Source organism: Rhinopithecus roxellana, chromosome 6 (assembly GCF_007565055.1).
Source record: "Rhinopithecus roxellana isolate Shanxi Qingling chromosome 6, ASM756505v1, whole genome shotgun sequence".
NCBI classification, from domain to species: domain Eukaryota; kingdom Metazoa; phylum Chordata; class Mammalia; order Primates; family Cercopithecidae; genus Rhinopithecus; species Rhinopithecus roxellana.
The window spans coordinates 88,451,311-88,475,055 of NC_044554.1; the positions used below are offsets into that span (position 1 = coordinate 88,451,311).

At 37.8% G+C, this 23,745-nt stretch overlaps 1 pseudogene; it reads right to left on the minus strand.

Annotated features, from left to right (window-relative positions):
* Positions 1–23,745, minus strand: part of LOC104666485 — an 83,380-nt pseudogene that overhangs the window by 37,544 nt on the left and 22,091 nt on the right.

Consider the following 23,745-nt stretch of genomic DNA (forward strand, 5'->3'; position numbering starts at 1 on the left):
TTGAGCATGGTGGCACATGCCTGTAATCCCAGCTACTCAGGAGGCTGAGGCAGGAGAATTGCTTGAAACCAGGAGGCAGAGGTTGCAGTGAGCTGAGATCATGCCACTGCACTCACTGTACTCCATGCTGGGAAACAGAGCAAGACTCCATCTTGAAAAAAAAAATGTACTTCTACCCTATGTAACCTGTGTCATAACATATAAAATATTTTGCTCCCAAGAGCTAATAGTCAGAATCCCTCTCTTTTTCATTGCCATATCCTCAGCATCTAACAGAGCATGAACATGGTATGCGCTCAATATTTTGTTGAATGAATCCATCATATTTGAAATAAGCTTCTATGAGCTCTTTTTTAGGTAGACCATGTTTCATTGGGCTGAATTAGTAAGTTAATGTCTATTTTGAATTCAGCATTTTGCATTACTGAACAGACACCATGACGTAACAGAAAGAAGTGAGGGAGCAGGTGGCAGCGTCTTAGCCATGTCCTTGCTGTCAGGCAAGTTTCAGTTAGACAAGATGAATAAGTGCTAGAGATCTGCTATACAACCTTGTGTTAGTACTGTAGTGTACACTTAAAACTATGGAATGAGGTTCCAAGATGCCCAAATAGGAACAGCTCTAGGCTACAGCTCCCAGACTGAGCAACTCAAGAGATGGGTGATTTCTGCATTTCTAACTGAGGTACTGGGTTCATCTCACTGGGGCATGTTGGACAGTGGGTGCACGACTGTGGGTGCAGCCCACCAAGCGAGAGACGAAGCAGGGCAGGCATCGCCTCACCCGGGAAGTGCAAGGGGTAAGGGAATTCCCTTTCCTAGCCAAGGGAAACCATGACACACACCACCTGGAAAATTGGGTGACTCCCACCCAAATACTGCCCTTTTCCAAGGGTCTTAGCAAATGGCACATCAGGATATTACATCCCGCACCTGGCATAGAGGGTCCCACAAACACAGGGCCTCCTTCATTGCTGGCACAGCAGTCTGAGATCTAACTGCAAGGCAGCAGCAAGCCTGGGGGAGGGGCGCCCACCATTCCTGAGGTTTGAGTAGGAAAACGAAGCAGCCTGGAAGCTTGAACTGGGTGGAGCCCATCACAGCTCAAGGAGGCCTGCCGGCCTCTGTAGACTCCACCTCTGGGGACAGGGCATAGCCAAACAAAAGGCAGCAGAAACCTCAGTAGATTTAAATGTCCCTGTCTGACAGCTTTGAAGAGACTAGTGGTTCTCCCAGCACAGAGTTGGAGATCTAAGAATGGACAGACTGCCTCCTCAAGTGGGTCCCTGACCCTCGAGGAGCCTAACTAGGAAGCACCCCCAAGTAGGGGCAGACTGACACCTCACACGGCTGGGTATCCCTCTGTGATGAAGCTTCCAGAGAAATGATCAGGCAGCAACATTTGCTGTTCAGCAATATTCACTCTGCTGCAGCCTCCACTGCTAATACCCAGGCAAACAGGGTCTGGAGTGGACCTCCAGCAAACTCCAATAGACTTGCAGCTGGGGGTCCTGATTGTTAGAAGGAAAACTAACAAAAAGAAAGGACATCCACACCAAAACCCCATCTGTACATCACCATTATCAAAGACCAAAGGTAGATAAAACCACAAAGATGGGGAACAAAAAGAGTACAAAAGCTGAAAATTCTAAAAATCAGAGTGCCTCACCCCTCCAAAGAAACACAGTTCTTCACTAGCAACAGAACAAAGCTGGATGGAGAATGACTTTGACGAGAGAAGAAGGCTTCACATGATCAAACTTGTCCGAGCTAAAGGAGGAAGTTTGAACCCATCACAAAGAAGCTAAAAACATTGAAAAAAGATTAGATGAATGGCTAACTAGAATAACCAATGTAGAGAAATCCTTAAATGACTGATAGAGCTGAAAACCATGGCATGAGAACTACATGATGCACACACAAGCCTCAGTAACCGATTCAGTCAACTGGAAGAAAGGGTATCAGTGACTGAAGATCAAATGAATGAAATGAAGTGAGAAGACAAGTTTAGAGAAAAAAGAGTAAAAAGATATAAACAAAGGCTGCAAGAAATACGGGACTATATGAAAAGACCAAATCTACGTCTGATTGGTATACCTGAAAGTGACTGGGAGAAAGGAACCACGTTGGAAAATACTCTGAAGGATATTATACAGGAGAAATTCCCCAACCTAGCAAGGCGTGTCAACATTCATATTCAGGAAATACAGAGAGCACCCCACAAAGATACTCCTCGAGAAGAGCAACTCCAAGACACATAATTGTGAGATTCACCAAAGTTGAAATGAAGGAAAAAAAATTAAGGACAGCCAGAGAGAAAGGTCGGGTTACCCACAAAGGGAAGCACATCAGACGAACAGCAGATCTCTCGGCAGAAACTCTACAAGCCAGAAGAGAGTGGGGCCAATATTTGACATTCTTAAAGAAAAAATTTGCAAACCAGAATTTCATATCCAGTCAAACTAAGCTTCATAAGTGAAGGAGAAATAAAATCCTTTACAGACAAGCAAATGCTGAGAGGTTTTATCCCCACCAGGCCGGCCTTACAAGAGTTCCTGAAGGAAGCACTAAACATGGAAAGGAACAACCGGTACCAGCCACTGCAAAAACATGCCAAAATGTAATCACCATTGATGCTAAGAAGAAACTGCATCAACTAATGAGGAAAATAACCAGCTAATATCATAATGACAGGATCAAATTCACACATAACAATATTAAGCTTAAAAGTAAATGGGCTAAATGCTCCAATTAAAAGACACAGACTGGAAGATTGGATAAAGAGTCAAAGCACACCCATCAGTGTGCTGTATTCAGGAGAGCCATCTCATGTGCAGAGACATGCATAGGCTCAAAACAAAGGGATGGAGGAAGATCTACCAAGCAAATGGAAAACAAACAAACAAAAAAAGCAGGGGTTGCAATCCTAGTCTCTGATAAAACAGACTTTAAACCAACAAAGATCAAAAGAGACAAAGAAAGCCATTATATAATGGTAAAGGGATCAATTCAACAAAAAGAGCTAACTATCCTAAACATATATGCACCCAATACAGGAGCACCCAGATTCATAAAGCAAGCACTTAGAGACTTGCATAGAGACTTAGACTCACACACAATAATAATGGGCAACTTGAACACCACACTGTCAACACCAGACAGATCAACGAGATAGCAAGTTAACAAGGCTATCCAGGAGTGAACTCAGCTCTGCACCAAGCAGACCTAATGGACATCTACAGAACTCTCCACCCCATATCAACAGAATGTATATTCTTCTCAGCACCACATTGCACTTATTCCAAAATTGACCACATTGTTGGAAGTAAAGCACTCCTCTGCAAATATGAAAGAACAGAAATTATAACAAACTGTCTCTCAGACCACAGTGCAATCAAACTAGAACTCAGGATTAAGAAACTCACTCAAAACTGCTCAACTACATGGAAACTGAACAACTAGCTCCTGAATGACTACTGGATACATAATGAAATGAAGGCAGAAATAAAGATGTTCTTTGATACCAATGAGAACAAAGACACAACATACCATAATATTGGGGACACATTTAAAGCAGTGTGTAGAGGGAAATTTATAGGACTAAATGCCCACAAGAGAAAGCAGGAAATATATAAAATTGACACCCTAACATCACAATTAAAAGAACCAGAGAAACAAGAGCAAACACATTCAAAAGCTAGCAGAAGGCAAGAAATAACTAAGATCAGAGCAGAACTGAAGGAGAGAGAGACACAAAAAAACCCTTGAAACAATCAATGAATCCAGGAGCTGGTTTTTTGAAAAGATCAACAACATCGATAGACTGCTAGCAAGAAAAATAAAGAAGAAAAGAGAGAAGAATCAAATAGAAGCAATGAAAAATGATAAAGGGGATATCACCACCGACCCCACAGAAATACAAACTAACATCAGATAATTCTATAAATACCTCTACGCAAAAAAACTAGAAAACCTAGAAGAAATGGATAAATTCCTGGACACATACATCCTCCCAAGACTAAACCAGGAAGAAGTTGAATCCCTGAATAGACCAATAATGGGCTCTGAAATTGAGGCAATAATTAACAGCCTACCAACCAAAAAAGACCAGGACCAGATGGATTCACAGCCAAATTCTACCAGAGGTACAAGGGGGAGCTGGTACCATTCCTTCTGAAACTATTCCAATTGACAGAAAAAGAGGGAATCCTCCCAAACACATTTTATGAGGCCAGCATCATCCTGATACCAAAGCCTGGCAGAGACACAACAAAAAAAGAGAATTTTAGACCAATATCCCTGATGAACGTTGATGCAAAACTCCTTAATAAAATATTGACAAACCGAATCCAGTAGCACATCAAAAAGCTTATCCACCATGATCAACTGGGCTTCACCCCTGGAATGCAAGGCAGGTTCAACATATGCAAATCAATAAATGTAATCCAGCATATAAACAGAACCAAAGACAAACACCACATGATTATATCAATAGATGCAGAAAAGGTCTTTGACAAAATTCAACAGCCCTTCATGCTAAAACCTCTCAATAAATTTGGTACTGATGGAATGTATTTCAACATAATAAGAGCTATTTATGACAAACTCACAACCAGTATCATATAGAATGGGCAAAAACTGGAAGCATTCCTTTTGAAAACGGGCACAAGACAGGGATGCCCTCTCTCATGACTCCTATTCAACATAGTGTTGGAAGTTCTGGCCAGGGCAATCAGGCAGGAGAAAGAAATAAGGGGTATTCAGTTAGGAAAAGAGGAAGTCAAATTTTCCCTGTTTGCAGATGACATGATTGTATATTTAGAAAACCCCATTGTCTCAGCCCAAAATCTCCTTAAGCTGATAAGCAACTTCAGCAAAATCTCAGGATACAAAATCAATGTGCAAAAATCACAAGCATTCCTATACACCAATAACAGACAAATAGAGAGCCAAATCATGAGTGAACTCCAATTCACAATTGCTTCAAATAGAACAAAATACCTAGGAATTCAACTTACAAGGGATGTGAAGGACCTCTTCAAGGCGAACTACAAACCACTGCTCAATGAAATAAAAGAGGACACAAACAAACGGAAGAACATTCCATGCTCATGGATAGGAAGAATCAATATTGTGGAAATGGCCATAATGCCCAAGGTAATTTATAGATTCAGTGCCATCCCCATCAAGCTAGCAATGACTTTCTTCACAGAATGGGAAAAAATCTACTTTAAAGTTCATATGCAACCAAAAAAGAGCCCGCATTGCCAAGACAATCCTAAGCCAAAAGAACAAAGCTGGAGGCATCACGCTACCTGACTTCAAACTATACTACAAGGCTACAGTAACCAAAACAGCATGGTACTGGTACCAAAACAGAGATACAGACCAATGGAAGAGAACAGAGCCCTCAGACATAATATCACACATCTACAACCATCTGATGTTGATAAACCTGACAAAAACAAGAAATGGGGAAAAGATTCCCTATTTAATAAATGGTGCTGGTAAAACTGGCTAGCCACATGTAGAAAGCTGAAATTGATTCCCTCCTTACATCTTATACAAAAATTAATTCAACATGGATTAGAGACTTAAATGTTAAACCTAAAACCATAAAAACCCTAGAAGAAAACCTAGGCAATACCATTCAGGACATAGGCATGGGCAAGGACTTCATGACTAAAACACCAAAAGCAATGGCAACAAAAGCCAAAATTCACAAATGGGATCTAATTAAACGAAAGAGCTTCTGCACAGCAAAAGAAACTACCATCAGAGTGAACAGTCAACCTACGGATGGGAGAAAAATTTTACAATCTACCCATCTGAAAAAGGGCTAATATTCAGCATCTACAAAGAACTTAAACAAATTTACAAGAAAAAATCAAACCCCATCAAAAAGTGGGCAAGGGATATGAACAGACACTTCTCAAAAGAAGACATTTATGCAACCAATAAACAAATGAAAAAATGCTCATTATCACTGGCCATCAGAACAATGCAAATCAAAAACCACAATGAGGTGACATCTCACACCAGTTAGAATGGCAATCATTAAAAAGTCAGGAAACAACAGGTGCTGGAGAGGATGTAGCGAAATAGGCACACTTTTACACTGTTGGTGGGACTGTAAACTAGTTCAACCATTGTGGAAGACAGTGTGGTGATTCCTCAAGGATCCAGAATTAGAAATACCATTTGACCCAGCCATCCCATTACTGGGTATATACCCAAAGGATTATAAATCATGCTGCTATAAAGACACATGCACACATGTTTACTGCAGCACAAATCACAATAGCAAAGACTTGGAACCAACCCAAATGTCCATCACTGACAAACTGGATTAAGAAAATGTGGCACATACACACCATGGAATACTATGCAGTCATAAAAAAAGATGAGTTTATGTCCTTTGTAGGGATATGGGATGGAGCTGGAAACCATCAATCTCAGCAAACTATTGCAAGAACAGAAAACCAAACACTGCATGTTCTCACTCATAAGTGGGAATTGAACAGTGAGAACACTTGGACACAGGAAGGGGAACATCACACACTGTGGCCTCTCATGGGGTAGGGGGATGGAGAAGGGGTAGCATTAGGAGATATACATAATGTAAATGACGAGTTAATGGGTACAGCACACCAACATGGCACATGTATACATATGTAACAAACCTGCACTTGGTGCGCATGTACCCTAGAACTTAAAGTATAAAAAAAAAAAAAAAAAATCAGAAAAAAATATGTTGAGGGCAGATCTCATGTTACTTATTCTGACCATAATAAAAAAGTTGAATATATATGTTATATGTATAATATATAAGTTTTTATAAAATATAACTATAATTTTATAATTTACAAAATATAAATTAATATATATGTGAGGTTTTAGAGGCAGACAGACATAGAATGGGAAATCCAGCTTCATCATGTAGTAAATGGGGCATGTGGATAAGTAACTTTGTGTAAATTTAAATTTCATACCTTGTATGGTGAGGCTACTACCACCCACAAATAAAGTTTAGTGGGAATAAGTCAGATAATGTGCATGACATGATTCAACTCAAGAAGTACAGTATTTCCTTTTCTCTGCATAATATGTGTGTATGTATATATTTACTAAAAACAAGGCAAGAGATTTCATGTTTGAAATTCTACCTATTTAAACATTTCAATCAACATGATTTAAAAATCAACTTATAACACACGGATCTTTAAAATATTGTGAAGTCATAAGTAGTATACAATTATATATTGTTTTGATGAGTATATTTCCTTGTTCCTCTACAGCCTCTTCTATTTCTTAAAAATCGCTTTCTAGAAAACAAACCTCTCCATGGTTGAAAAAGAAGCACAGTACTGTAATAACACCTCCTAGTTGAGTCCCACTGCAAAAAATAATAATAATAATAGAGTATACAATCAAAATTCATGTAAAATATAGTGAGTTTTTCACAAAATTACCTCAGAATTTAAAATCATAGTTTTCTATATGTAAGACATGATAGTACTAAACCATACCCATGGGGTTGTTTAAATTCTGAATGTACAATTCTAAAAAGTACACCTATAAATTAATCTCAATTTTATAATTTATTATAGCTAAAATGCTTTCTAAATAAAATACATAAGGTGTGAACATAAATTTTTCTTTTTTTTGAGACTGAGTCTTGCTCTGTTGCCCAGGCTGGAGTGCAGTGGTGAAATCTCGGCTCACAGCAACCTCCATCTCCTGGGTTCCAATGATTCTCCTACCTCAGGCTCCCAAGTAGCTGGGATTACAGGCGTGTGCCACCACGCCTGGCTAATTTTTTCACTTTTAGTAGAGATGGGGTTTCACCATGTTGGCCAAGCTAGTCTTGAACACCTGACCTCGTGATCCACCCACCTTAGCCTCCCAAAGTGCTGGGATTACAGGCGTGAGCCACTGCGCCCAGCCACATAAAATCATTTTTAAGAAACAGGCTAGCACTTTAGAGTCTAGATCATATCGTTTGAACACTGAATAAAAGCAAATTTTTATCTTTTGAAATTGGATTTAAGGGACTGAGAGATGAAGACAAGAGTCTAACAGCTTCATGTAGCATTAACTTAGAAGTGTCTAAACTACTACAAATATTCTTTGAGTCACAGAGAAGCAATAATGTAGAATACAAAAATCAGATGAAAGATAAAAATCATTTCTTTTGTTGTTCTTGTTTTTTGTTGTTGTTTTTTGTTTTTGTTTTTGTTTTTCTGAGACAGTCTCACTCCGTCACCCAGGCTGGAGTGCAGTGGCACGATCTTGGCTCACTGCAACCTCTGCCTCCCCGGTTCAAGCTGATTCTTCTGCCTCAGCCTCCTGAGTAGCTGGGATTACAGGCACATGCCAGCACACCTGGCTGATTTTGGTATTTTTAGTAGAGATGGGGTTTCACCATGTTGGCCAGGCTGGTCTCAAAGTCCTGACTTCAAGTGATCTGGCTGTCTTGGCCTCCCAATGTGTTGGGATTACAGGCACGAGCCACCGTGCCTGTCCAAAAACCATTTCTTAAATTGCCTTTTTGTGATCATGTCTATGTATGAGAATGCAGATGCCTAATCCCACATCTGTGTAGTGTTTCTAGGCTTCCATTTATCTTCCCTCCACACACCACTTTCCTAGTCTAGCACATTCTAAGCACCATGAAGACAAGGACAGGTTCTTTATCTGTCTTGTTCATTACTGGATCCCCAGCTTCTCACTTGGAAGATTAATAAATATTGATTGAATTAATAAAGAAAGAAAGAAAGAAAACAACAGAGGAAAGCTAGTGTGAAATGATTTACCATTTAATAAAGCTTCACACAGAAAATCCAAAGGATGAACTTCACAGAGGAAGAAATTGAAAGAAAGAAGGTGTGAGCAGCAAGGACCAATTGTATATGGAGGAACTGGGGACATGTGGATAAATCAAAGTAAGATTTGACAACAGAAATAATAATCACGCAGCTGTGAGGGGTAACAGGAGTACTAAATGATGGTAATAACATGTAAGATAGGAGAGGATGGAGAGAGGTTCCAAGATGGCCAAATAGGAACAGCTCTAGTCTACAGCTCCCAGCGTGAGCAACACAGAAGATGGGTGATTTCTGCATTTCCAACTGAGGTACTGGGTTCATCTCAATGCGGCTTGTCCAACAGTGGGTGCAGCCCACAGAGCAGGGTGGGGCATCATCTAACCCAGGAAGCACAAGGGGTTGGGGAATTCCCTTTACTAGCCAAGAGACACATGACAGATGGTTCCTGGAAAATACAGACACTTCCACCCTAAAACTGTGCTTTTCCAATGGTCTTAGCAAACGGCACACCAGGAGATTATGTCTTGCACCTGGCTGAGAGGGTCCCGTGCCCATGGAGCCTCGCTCACTGCTAGCAGAGCAGTATGAGATCGAACTGCAAGGTGGCAGTGAGGCTGGGGGAGGGGCGTCCGCCATTGCTGAGGATCGAGTAGGTAAACAAAATGGTTGTGAAGCTTGAAGTGGAGCCCACTGCAGCTCAAGGAGGCCTGCCTGCCTCTGTAGACTCCACTTCTGGAGGCAGGGCATAGCTGAACAAAAGGCAGCAGAAATTTATGTAGACTTAAACGTCCCTGTCTGACAGCTTTGAAGAGAGTAGTGGTTCTCCCAGCATGGAGTCTGAGATCTGAGAATGGATGGACTGCCTCCTCAAGTGGGTCCCTGACCCCCGAGTAGCCTAACTGGGAGACACCTCCCAGTAGGGGCCAACTGACACTTCATACAGCTGGGTGCCCCTCTGAGATGAAGCTTCCAGAGGAATGATCAGGCAGCAACATTTGCTGTTCTGCAGCCTCCGCTGGTGATACTCAGGAAAACAGGGTCTGGAGTGGACCTCCAGCAAACTCCAACAGACCTGCAGCTGAGGGTCCTGACTGTTAGAAGGGAAACTAACAAAAAGAAAAGACACTCACACCAAAACCCCATATATACGTCACCATCATCAAGACCAAAGGTAGATAAAACCACAAAGATGGGGAGAAACCAGAGCAGAAAGGCCAAAAATTCTAAAAATCAGAGCACCTCTTCTCCTCCAAAGGAATGCAGATCTTTGCTAGCAACAGAACAAAGCTGGACGGAGAATGACTTTGATGAGTTGAGAGAAGGCTTCACACGATCAAACTTCTCCGAGCTAAAGGAGGAAGTTCGAACGCATCACAAAGAAGCTAAAAACATTGAAAAAAGATTAGATGAATGGCTAACTAGAATAAACAGTGTAGAGAAGACCTTAAATGACCTGATGGAGCTGAAAACCATGGCATGAGAACTACGTGACACATACACAAGCTTCAGTAACTGATTTGATCAACTGGAAGAAAGGGTATCAGTGACTGAAGATCAAATGAATGATGTGAAGCGAGAAGTTTAGAGAAAAAAGAGCAAAAAGAAAAGAACAAAGCCTCCAAGAAATATGGGACTATGTGAAAAGACCAATCTATGTCTGATTGGTGTACCTGAAAGTGACCAGGAGAATGGAACCACGTTGGAAAACACTCTTCAGGATATTATACAGGAGAAATTCCCTAACCTAGCAAGGTGGGTCAACATTCAAATTCAGGAAATACAGAGAGTGCCACAAAGATACTCCTCGAGAAGAGCAACTCCAAGACACATAATTGTGAGATTCACCAAAGTTGGAATGAAGGAAAAAAAGTTAAGGACAGTCAGAGAGAAAGGTCGGGTTACCCACAAAGGGAAGCACGTCAGACGAACAGCAGATCTCTTGGCAGAAACTCTACAAGTCAGAAGAGAGTGGGGCTAATATTCGACATTCTTAAAGAAAAGAATTTTCAAACCAGAATTTCATATCCAGCCAAGCTAAGCTTCATAAGTGAAGGGGAAATAAAGTCCTTTACAGACAAACAAATGCTGAAGAGAGTTTGTCCCCACCAGGCCTGCCTTACAAGAGCTCCTGAAGGAAGCACTAAACATGGAAAGGAATAACCGGTACCAGCCACTGCAAAAACATGACAAAATGTAAACACCATTGATGCTAGGAAGAAACTTCATCAACTAACGAGCAAAGCAACCAGCTAATATCATAATGACAGGATCAAATTCACACATAACAATATTAAGCTTAAATGTAAATGGGCTAAAAGCTCCAATTAAAAGACACAGACTGAAAAAGTGGATAAAGAGTCAAGACCCATCAGTGTGCTGTATTCAGGGACCCATCTCACATGCAGAGACATGCATAGGCTCAAAATAAAGGGATGGAGGAAGATCTACCAAGCAAATGGAAAACAAACAAACAAAAAAAGCAGGGGTTGCAATCCTAGTCTCTGATAAAACAGACTTTAAACCAACAAAGATCAAAAGACAAAGAAGGCCATTATATAATGGTAAAGGGATCAATTCAACAAGAAGAGCTAACTATCCTAAATATATATGCACCCAATACAGGAGCACCCAGATTCATAAAGCAAGCACTTAGAGACTTGCATAGAGACTTAGACTCGCACACAATAATAATGGGTAACTTGAACACCACACTGTCAACATTAGATCCACGAGGCAGAAAGTTAAAATCCAGGAATTGAACTCAGGTTGGCACCAAGCAGACCTAATGGACATCTACAGAACTCTCCACCCCATATCAACAGAATATATATTCTTCTCAGCACCACATCGCACTTATTCCAAACTTGATCAATTGTTGGAAGTAAAGCACCCTTCAGCAAATGTGAAAGAACAGAAATTATAACAAACGGTCTCTCAGACCACAGTGCAATCAAACTAGAACTCAGGATTAAGAAACTCACTCAAAACTGCTCAACTACATGGAAACTGAACAACTTGCTCCTGAATGACTACTGGATACATAACGAAATGAAGGCAGAAATAAAGATGTTCTTTGAAACCAATGAGAACAAAGACACAACATACCAGAATCTCTGGGACACATTTAAAGCAGTGTGTAGGGGGAAATTTACAGCACTAAACGCCCACAAGAGAAAGCAGGAAATATCTAAAATTGACACTCTAACATCACAATTAAAAGAACTAGAGAAGCAAGAGCAATCACATTCAAAAGCTTGCAGAAGGCATGAAGTAACTAAGATCAGAGCAGAACTGAAGGAGATAGAGACACAAAAAAACCCTTCAAAAAATCAATGAATCCAGGAGCTGGTTTTCTGAAAAGATCAACAACATTGATAGACCGCTAGCAAGACTAATAAAGAAGAAAGGAGAGAAGAATCAAATAGACACAATAAAAAATGATAAAGGGGATATCACCACCGACCCCACAAAAATATAAACTACCGTCACAGAATACTACAAACACCTCTACGCAAATAAACTAGAAAATCCAGAAGAAATGGATAAATTCCTGGACACATACATCCTCCCAAGACTAAACCAGGAAGAAGTTGAATCCCTGAATAGACAAATAACAGTCTCTAAAATTGAGGCAATAATTAATAGCCTACCAACCATAAAAAGTCCAAGACCAGATGGATTCACAGCCAAATTCTACCAGAGGCACAAAGAGGAGCTGGTATCATTCCTTCTGAATCTATTCTAATCAATAGAAAAAGAAGGAATCCTCCCTAACTCATTTTATGAGGCCAGCATCATCCTGATACCAAAACCTGGCACAGACACAACAAAAAAAGAGAATTTTAGACCAATATCCCTTATGAACATCAATGCAAAATTCCTCAATAAAATACTGGCAAACCGGATCCAGTAGCAAATCAAAAAGCTTATCCACCACAATCAAGTTGGTTTCATCACTTGATGGAACCATGCAAGGCTGGTTCAACATACGAAAATCAATAAACGTAATCCAGCATATAAATATAATCAAAGACAAAAACCACATGAATATCTCAGTAGATGCAGAAAAGGCCTTTGACAAAATTCAACAGCCCTTCATGCTAAAAACTCTCAATAAACTAGGTATTGATGGGACGTATCTCAAAATAATAAGAGCTGTTTATGACAAACCCACAGCCAATATCATATTGAATGGGCAAAAACTGAAATCATTCCTTTTGAAAACTGGCACAAGACAGGGATGTCCTCTGTGTTCACTCCTTTTCAACAGAAAAGGAAGTTCTGGCCAAGGCAATCAGGCAAGAGAAAGAAATAAAGGGTATTCAATTAGGAAAAAAGGAAGTCAAATTGTCCCTGTTTGCTGATGACATGATTGTATATTTAGAAAACCCCATCATCTCAGCCCAAAATCTCCTTAAGCTGATAAGCAACTTCAGCAAAGTCTCAGGATACAAAATCAAGGTGCAAAAATCACAAGCATTCTTATACACAGATAAACAGAGAGCCAAATCATGAGTGAACTGCCATTCACAATGAGTGAACTGCCATTCACAACTGTCATTGCTTCAAAGAGAATATGTAGGAATCCAACTTACAAGGAATGTGAAGGACCTTTTCAAGGAGAACTACAAACCACTTCCCAGAGAAATAAAAGAGGACACAAACAAATGGAAGAACATTATATGCTCATGGATAAGAAGAGTCAGTATCGTGAAAATGGCCATACTGCCCAAGGTAATTTATAGATTCAATGTCATCCCCATCAAGCTACCAATGACTTTCTTCACAGAATTGGAAAAAACTACTTTAAATTTCACATGGAACCAAAAAAGAGCCCTCAGTGCCAAGACAATCCTAAGCCAAAAGAACAAAGCTGGAGGTATCACGCTACCTGACTTCAAACTATACTACCAGGCTACAGTAACCAAAACAGCATGGTACAGAACAGAGCCCTCAGACATAATACCACACATGTACAATTATCTGATGTTTGACAAACCTGACAACACCAAGAAATGGGGAAAAGATTCCCTATTTAATAAATGGTGCTGGGAAAACCAGCTAGCCATATGTAGAAAGCTGAAACTGGATCCCTTCCTTACGCCTTTTACAAAAATTAATTCAAGATGCATTAAAGACTTAAATGTTAGACCTAAAACCATAAAAACTCTAGAAGAAAACCTAGGCAATACCATTCAGGACATAGGCATGGGCAAGGACTTCATGACTAAAACACCAAAAGCAATGGCAACAAAAGCCAAAATTCACAAATGGGATCTAATTAAACTAAAGAGCTTCTGCACAGCAAAAGAAACTACCATCAGAGTGTAACAGGCAACCTACAGAATGGGAGAAAAATTTTACAATCTACCCATCTGACAAAGGGCTAATATTCAGAATCTACGAAGAACTTAAACAAATTTACAAGAAAAAATCAAACAACCCCATCAAAAAGTGGGCAAAGGATTTGAACAGACACTTCTCAAAAGAAGACATTTATGCAGCCAACAGACACATGAAAAAATGCTCATCATCATTGGCCATCAGAGAAATGCAAATCAAAACCACAATGAGATACCATCTCACAACAGTTAGCATGGTGATCTTTAAAGTCAGGAAACAACAGGTACTGGAGGGGATGTAGAGAAATAGGAACACTTTTACACTGTTGGTGGGACTGTCAACTAGTTTGACCATTGTGGAAGACAGTGTGGCGATTCCTCAAGGATGTAGAATTGGAAATACCATTTGACCCAGCTATCCCATTACTGGGTACATAACCAAAGGATTATAAATCATGCTGCTATAAAGACACGTGCACACATGTTTATTGCAGCACTATTCACAATAGCAAAGACTTGAAACCAACCCAAATGTCCATCAGTGATAGACTGGATTAAGAAAATGTGGCACATATACACCATGGAATACTATGCAACTATAAAAAAGGATGAGTTCATGTCCTTTGTATGGACATGGATGAAGCTGGAAACCATCATTCTGAGCAAACTATCACAAGGACAGAAAACCAAACACCACATGTTCTCACTCATAGGTGGGAACTGAACAAGGAGAATACTTTGACACAGGGTGGGGAACATCACACACCAGGGCCTGTCATGGGGTGGGGGATGGGATGAGGGATAGCATTAGGAGATATACCTAATGTAAATGACGAGTTAATGGGTGCAGCACACCAACATGGCACATGTGTATATATGTAACAAACCTGAATGTTGTGCACATGTACCCTAGAACTTAAAGTATAATAATAAAAAAAAAAAGATATGAGAGGACGTTTTGAAGAAAAGCATTCCAAGACTCCTTGTTTGATTGGAAGAAGGGGAAGGATATCAATGTATTTTATACTTGAAGAAATTATATCTGTATGTTAACATTTTATGGTTAGCCACCGAAAGAATAGAAGTAGAGTATCTACCTTCCCAGTTAGTGCCAGTGGGGAGGGTAGCCATGGTAACAAATACAAACATTTTCCACAAATTTCTATTTCTTTTGTTCCGCAAATGCCAGTTTCCATTGTCCTCACAGTTTTGATTACATATCTACAGTCAATATTGGTTGAATCTGTATATCCTTCTTAAAGGCTAGATAGAGCCTAATAGTGTATTTTATATTCCAGGACTATATAACCAATTTAGAGAGAAATTAGCACTTCTTCGGTAGCCCTCTCAATGAAATATACTGATTTTTAAAAGTTTTAGTCATTGTTTTGTAACAATTTTCCATACTAGAAAACAAAAAGGATAAGAAATACAAACTATTTTGAAAAACAGAACTTATTTATTTATTTAGTTAGTTAGTTTTGAGACGGAGTCTCACTCTGTCCAGGCTGGAGTGCAGTGGTGCAATGCCGGCTCACTGGAAGCTCCACCTCCCGGGTTCACGCCATTGTCCTGCCTCAGCCTCCCGAGTAGCCAGGACTACAGGTGCCCGCCACCACCCCCGGCTAATTTTTTTTTTTTTTTTTTTTGTATTTTTAGTAGAGACAGGGTTTCACCGTGTTAGCCAGGATGGTCTCAATCTCCTGACCTTATGAGCTTTCCAAAGTGCTGGGATTACAGGCATGAGCCACTGCACCCGGCCCAAAAACAGAACTTTTTTAAAACAAATAGAACATTTTTAAACCTGCCCAAACAATCTCAAAGCAATCCTTTTCCTTCAAAATACTTTATTGAGCTTATATTTTTTTCTATATGGCATATAGAAAAGTGCCTAAAATTTCTAGCTCATAGAACTATTGTAAAGGGAACATCCATGTAGTCACCATATAATTAACTGAAATAGAGAAATGATTATACTGAGTCTCCACTTGCCAGCCTCCAAGATAAGAATCAGCTACTGACCTGATTTTTGAGATTATCAACATAACAATTTGTATATACATATCAAACTATGATTTACTTTAATCTGTTTTTAAACAACATACCAATGGAAGTATGCAGTATTTTTTTTTAAATTTTGTACCTGGATTCATTCATTCAAAATTATATTTGTAAGATTTAACCATGTTGTATGTAGCCATACAGTTCATTCATTCTCATTATTGTATACTGTCCCACCATGTTAATAAACCAAAATGTATTCATTTCTCTGTTAATGGATATTTGGGTTGTTACCAGTTTGAAGCTATTGCAAATAATGCTACTATATTATTGTACGTACTTCCTAGTCTACATGTGCAAGACTTTTTTGGGAATATATACTTTAAATTAGAATTACTGAGTTACAAGGTATCTATATCTTCAACTTTACAAGATAATGTACACTGTTTACCAAAATAGTTGTACCAATTTATGTGTCCACCTGTGATGGATGAAAGCTCATTTTTCAATCTATTAGATGTGAGTTGGTATTTCACTGTGGTTTGAATGTGTATTTACTTCATGACTAATGATGGTGGTCAACTTTACATATGTTTATTGACTATTTGGTGTTCTTCTGGGAAATATCAGTTCATAAACATTTTGTCCATTTTTCTATCAGGTTGTCTTTCTTCTTTGTCTTTATCGTCCCACTCTAACATAAACTTCACAAGGACAGGGATTTCTGTTCTGTATTCCAAGCACCCAGAACAGTGCTCCTGGTTGCAACAGGCTTTCAATAAATATTTATCAAGTTAATGAATGGAATTTCTGGATAGTAGATGGGGTATATACTTTGTAAATATCTTCACTCACTTGGAGGTTTATTTTTTATCTTACAGTTCTTTTGAGGAACTGAAGTTCTTTCATCAAATTTATCAGTTTTTCTTCATGGCTGGATTTTTGTATCTTGTTTAAGAAATCATTTCTTATTCCAAGTGACTTTTTCTATATTATATGCTGAACACTTTATAAATTTGTCTTTCATATTTGAGTGTTTAATTCAACTTGGATTTATTATTTATATAGTTCCAGTTTCTCCTTGTTCCATATGATCTCCCAATTATTCCAGCACTATTTATTAAAATGCCTGTCCTTACCCACCAATCTGCGATACCCACTCTTCCATATATCGAATGCCTTTAAATGTACATTTCTGCTTCTGGGCTGTACTCTATTTCAGTTATCTATTTGTCTATTCCTGTGCCAATATCATAGTGTCTTTTTACATTGGCTTTATAATATAGCAACAATTGATAGGGCAAATCCTCCTTTTTCAAGAATACCTTAACTGTATTTGGCCCTTTGCATTTATGAATAACTTTTAAATCAACTCATCAAAGTCAACAAAAAATATGTTGGAATTTTGACTGGTAGAGCATTGAATCTATAAATCTTTTTAACATCAAGTCTTCAATCAATGAATGTAGAATATTTCTCCACTTAGATTTTCCTAGACATATCTCAGGAAAGTTCTAATCATGTTCCCATAGCTGTCATATATATCTTTTGTTGGATTTATTCTGAGGAATGTCATGCTTCTAATGCTATTCTAAATAGTATCCTTTCAAAATTTCATTTTCTATTTGATGCTAAAGTATAAAATTTATAATTTGAATTTTAATATTAATGCTTACATCAAGTAACATTGTAAATTTTCTTATTATTGCAAATACTATATCCATACACTTTAAAAATTTTTCTAGATACACTATGTAATCTACTTTTAAGAGCATTTATTTCTTTTTTTTCAAGTTTTCCAATGCTTATACTTATTACTACTTTTCTTTTTATGTACTGTGCTGGATAGTATCCCTGGTACAACACTGACTATGTCACTAGTTTTCATTGATTCTATGCTAGTCTTTTTTATGCTGAAAACTTCCTAAAACAAAGAGTGTGTATATTTATTAATCTCTATATTGACATAAGCACTATGAAAACTCAATAAATATTTGTTGAAAGAGTAAAACTATTAATTTTAATTTTAAATGTTTTGCACGACAAGAACAACATTGTAAAGAAATCTGATGATTCAGCTAGGAATATGTTCCACTGAAAGAAACAGAAAACCTAACAAAGGTGGCTTACACAATATAGATGTTGTTTATTATATCATTCAACAAGAAAAATGAAAGATAAGTATCTGTTGGCATTGGTTCAGCAGCAGAAGGATGGTAGGCCAGATAGATCTTCTGTTTATGGCCTTTCCCTTATGGTCACAAGATGACTGCTGCAGTTCTGGGCATGACATCTTAGTGTAATGAAAGCAGGAAGAAACAGAGAAGGGGCAGCTAAGTCTATCCTTTTGTGAGAAAGGCAGATACTTTCCTAGATGTAACCAAAACTGACTTCACCTTAGCTTTCATTGGCAAAAACTAGCTGATATGGCTATCTCAGGGAGCAATTAAGTGTGGGGGCAAAACACATGGCCGTTGAAATTAATTTCAACTTATCACCTGAGACAGGTCTTACTGCTGCTTCCCATGGTACTCTTATCAAGATAGACAGGCTTGCAGATGTAAGTGCCCACCGCATGTGATACACAGTTTTTCCTACTGCTTTCTTAATTTCATCCTTAGAGAACACAATTAGAAATAAGCTGCTATTACTGCTAACAAAAGATTTCTTCCAATGATTTATTAATTTTACACATGAACTAGGAGATATTCCATTAAAGCCTTTGTTAGGAAATCTGTTTAAACAACAGAATAAAAGGGATGATTTTGAGATAGAATTTTAGTGACATCTCCAGTTCTGGTTACATATTGGTTAAGCTTCTGAAAAATCAAATAAATCCACAAGCTTTCCTGGTATGAATCTAATCTCATTAATTTTCCTGTTCATTTAATCAACAAATATCAGCCAGTCTGTATAAGCCCACTGGAAGGTCTCTTAATTCAGTAGTAGTCTTACCTCAGGTATGCTCCATACATGAAGAACAATCCCATCATTAGTCCATTTAAAATAAAGATTACACCAACATAAAAGCAAGCAGGATCTCCCAATCCTTTGAAAAGATACAGATAATCAGTGTTTAATGAATATATGACTCTAAAGCAATTGGGCATAATTATCTCAGTGCTTTGCAATCACGAGCTCATGAATTTGCTGAAAGCATTTGCTTTCCAGATTGCTGCTGTGTTTAATTCTTTACCCTTATAAGAGTTTGTATGTGTGTGTGTGTGTATGCAGACACATATATATGTGTGTGTGTGTATATATATATATGTGTGTGTATATAGACACATACACATATGTAAGCTCACTCTTAATGAGGTATTATATAGTTACACTTATACCTTATACTTTTTATAATTGCATTTGCACTTTCCTCTAAGGAATTACTATTATACTGTAATGATTTGTCGGGGATTCACATTTATTTAGCTGATGCTGCTAGTGTTCAGTGTCTGGAACTGTCTGTAGAACCACTTAATGAATACAAAAGAAAAACCATTGCATTATCTTTATCTTTTGCTAGGCTGTAGGAAGAGTTAAGATATGGTTTTGACTTCAGGGTACAGCTTTAGTCTATATGAAATGATCCAGTCATTTGATCCATTATTATGTATAGCTAGAATCTTAGTATATTCCACATAGAAGATTATGCATGTGTGTGGAAATATGTACTTAACGATCATCCCACATTTTTCTCAGAACAAGTTTATGATATTAGCTGGTATAAAAATACTTTTCTTATGGTCAAGAAAACAGAACATAAGATATTCAACTTGTCAAAGGTTATTTCACTTTAATTGGCTGCAGCAAAGGTCTGAAGGCTGGCCTTCTGATTCCCCCTGCCTCTCTGATCACTCCTTTCAGTCAGTTCCAGTAACTTCTCTTGTTTTATTTACCACTCTTTAATATTGGACCACCTTAGGCTCTGTCATATGCCCCCTTCATTTCTCCATCTGCACATTCTCCATAAAGAAATTCTTCCACATCCATGGCTCCAATGATCTATATACAGATGACTCCAACTCTACATTTAATCCAGAACTTTCTCCTTATTCTCATATCCAGATAGCCACTTCATGTCCCCACTCTGAGGTGTCTTAAGTACCTCAAATTAATGCATACACAATGTAACATAACAATACAAACCTGCTGCTGTTCAAATGCTTCCTACCATTCAAAGGAGCTCAGTTACTTAAGCTAGAAACCCAACTGTGCTTCACATGATTCTTCACTCACCTTCCCCTCTCTTACCAAACAATTACCAAGTCTTGTCCATGCTACTTCCAAAATCTCTCACACCCAGGCATTTCCACATTATCTTTCCTGCAGTCACTTGCTGAGAATATAATAGTCTCCTACCTGGCCTCCCTGAACATACTTTTGTCCCTTTACTAATATTCTTTCCATACCATTGACTAAATAATGTTTTAAAATGAAACTCTGTTAAAATTCTTCAATGGATAAAGTATAAAATCCTTCGCCAGTGCACGCCTTTCATGATCTGATCCTTCCTTATATTCCCAGCACCATTTCACATCATTTTTCTTCTCCATTAATTCCAGGAATTCTAGCCTTCTTTCAGTTCTCTCTTGCTTCAGGATATTTGAATATGTTATTCCCTATTCTTAAAATACTTACCCTCTCTTACTCCTAATATCGGGAACCTTATTTTCTTATTTGTAATATCCATCACAGTTGTAACTGCTAACAGCTCCCTTACAGCATAAACTCAATGAGGGTAAGGCTCCACACCTAGCTGGTTCATCTCTGTGTCCCTAGTGCCAAACACGAACCTATCACTTATAGGGAATGTAACTAACACCATACTTAGGTGATCATTTTCACCACTCAGACAGGGTCACACCTTCCAGCTGACTGAATCATTGCAAAGCCTCTCATTTTATGAGGCATTTTCTCCAATCCTTTACATCATACACAAAAAGTATAATTGCCCCTCAAACATCCTCATCAATTCTATTTTTACTGAGGGAATCAGCAAAAACTGTAAGGAAAATAGATTTAGTTTATATCCCAAGAGTTGAATGTTGTTACAAACAAGTCTAAAAATTCATTCATAAAACATACTACGTCATGTTGTTAAAAATTTGAAGAAATAAAGAAAAAACAACAGTGTTAGTGTTATGAAAAGAGATACATGTGGCTCTGAATGAGAGTCTCAAGGGACAGCACCGTACTTGAATTGTAAAAGTGCTGAAATGCAAACATCTTAAATAGAAGTGACCACTATGTATCCTGGAAAGCTGTTAGATGATTCCAAAAGCAGTTCTTTGACAAAGAAACCAATGTAGAAGATAAACGGGATGAGTTTTATTAATACTACTCATGGACTATGAGCATATATAAAAAAGTAATATTTCTAAATCAATCTATTATTACATATCTGATTTTTAATATGTATGCATAAATTTATATATTAGCTATTACAAATAGATATCTGACTATTTAATCTATCCTCAAAATTTATATATTGAAGCTACCCCAAAAAACATCTTTCTGTATCTCGCATTCTGAAATAGAAGACTGACTTACAGTCAAGATTGCCTTACAATGGGATATGTTAATACTCAAATTCCAAAATTCGTACTCAAATTTGTAAGTACACAGCCTGCTCAGAAAACTACTTTAAAATGGAAAATACTCATTGAGGTGAGTCAGTTCTAATTTTTTTTTAAATCAACAACAGTATTTTACAATAATTCTTAAAAGTGAATCATAATATTATTACATGTTTATGAATGTTTACAAATGACAGTATTTTTGGAAGAAACATGCCTTCACAGCTTTGAACTGCATTAAGAGGTTCTATTCTGGTGACATTCCAGCAGGTCTTAGTTTCTAGTCCAAATAAATTCATTATTCCCATGAATGTGTGATACCAGGAGGCTATGACTACCTTATAAAAGATAAAAACAAAGAGATAATGAAGGAAAATACATTATCTTCATAATAATAATCTTTCCAAAACACGATTTTGTGATGGTTGCCCCAGACATTATAAACTCTGACAAATTCATTTAGATCATTTCACTTGGGAATCAGTCACTTCAAAATTATACATTATGCTTCTATATACAAAGATATTATATATGTGGTAACCAATTCTGTAATATAAATAATAGTAACTGTAAGTCAATATAAAAGTATATAATTAAAATATGGTGATTAATAGAAAAATACAAAGATTTACAGAAACATTTCATAATTCATTTCATTTAGATCCTTGAATTTATTTCTTCATAAAATATAAAATATATTATAAACACTGGAACAGAATAGAATAATAGCACCTGTGCCCATTACAATTTTAAGCAACCAGAAGATTTAATTGACCAGTTCTTTCCAATCTGCAAGCTATTTTTAAATGTTCAAAGACAAAGAAAAAATAACAAGAGAAAAAAAATCCCAACAGAATGTTCATGTCTCAGAGGTCTTTTAAAAATAACATTATACATTCTGGAAAACTAATGTGAGATCACTAGGGGAAAAAGTCAAAAAATAAAGAGTTGAGAAAGTAAGCACCTCTTAGAGCTAACCATTTTTAATATTTTGGTGATTGGCTAGTCGCAGTGGCTCATGCCTGTAATCGCAGCACTTTAGGAGGCCAAGGCGGGCGGATCACAAGGTCAGGAGTTCGAGACTAGCCTGGCCAACATGGTGAAACCAAATGTTTACTAAAAATACAAAAATTAGCTGGGCGTGGTGGTGGGCACCTGCAATGCCGGCTACTCGGGAGGCTGAGGCAGGAGAATCACTTGAAATCGGAAGGCACAGGCAGCAGTAAGCCAAGATCACACCACAGCACTCCAGCCGGGGTGACAAGACCGAAACTCCATCTCAAAAAAGAAAAAAGCTGGTGATTATCTTTCCAGTCCTCCCCCTAAGCATTTAAAACATGAAATTAGAGTTACTCAATACTACCTAATGAGATCACATTATCAGTGTTAATGTAATATGCATCGCTAAACATCATAAACGTCTCTCCACATCTCACAAGTGTAGATTTATTATGCAGCTTGATATAGCAGGAAAAGCATAGCTTTGATGTCAGAATTGAACTCAAATTCTGACTCTACAAGTTATAGTTTCTACGGTCTCAAGTAATCCTTCAACAGCTGTCAATCACTTCATCTCTCAAATGAGTTTAATAATAACTATTCTATAAGAGAAGTGAGATAAGAGCTCACATATACAGTCATATATGTCCTAAGTATAGTGCTGGCACATAGTATGCAGTGAATGCTTTTACCTTTTTAAAACATTCTGTTCTAAACTTACATTTTTATTTGTAAATGAGAAATCTATCTCCTGTGAACACAATAAGTATGAACATAAAATTCAACATTGCAGAACTACGTAGTGTTGGAGTAAATCTAGATTCTCTCAATTTTTTATCTCTGTGATGTGAAAAGACTGGGAACAACTCCTGTTCTTCATAATGCTACCAAGTTTTAAAAACAACTGAACTATATTATAATTACTTTTGACATTTTTGATAGCGTCAAAGAAGAAATTGAAAACTGTGCTTACTAATTATTCAATAAATATTGTTGAAT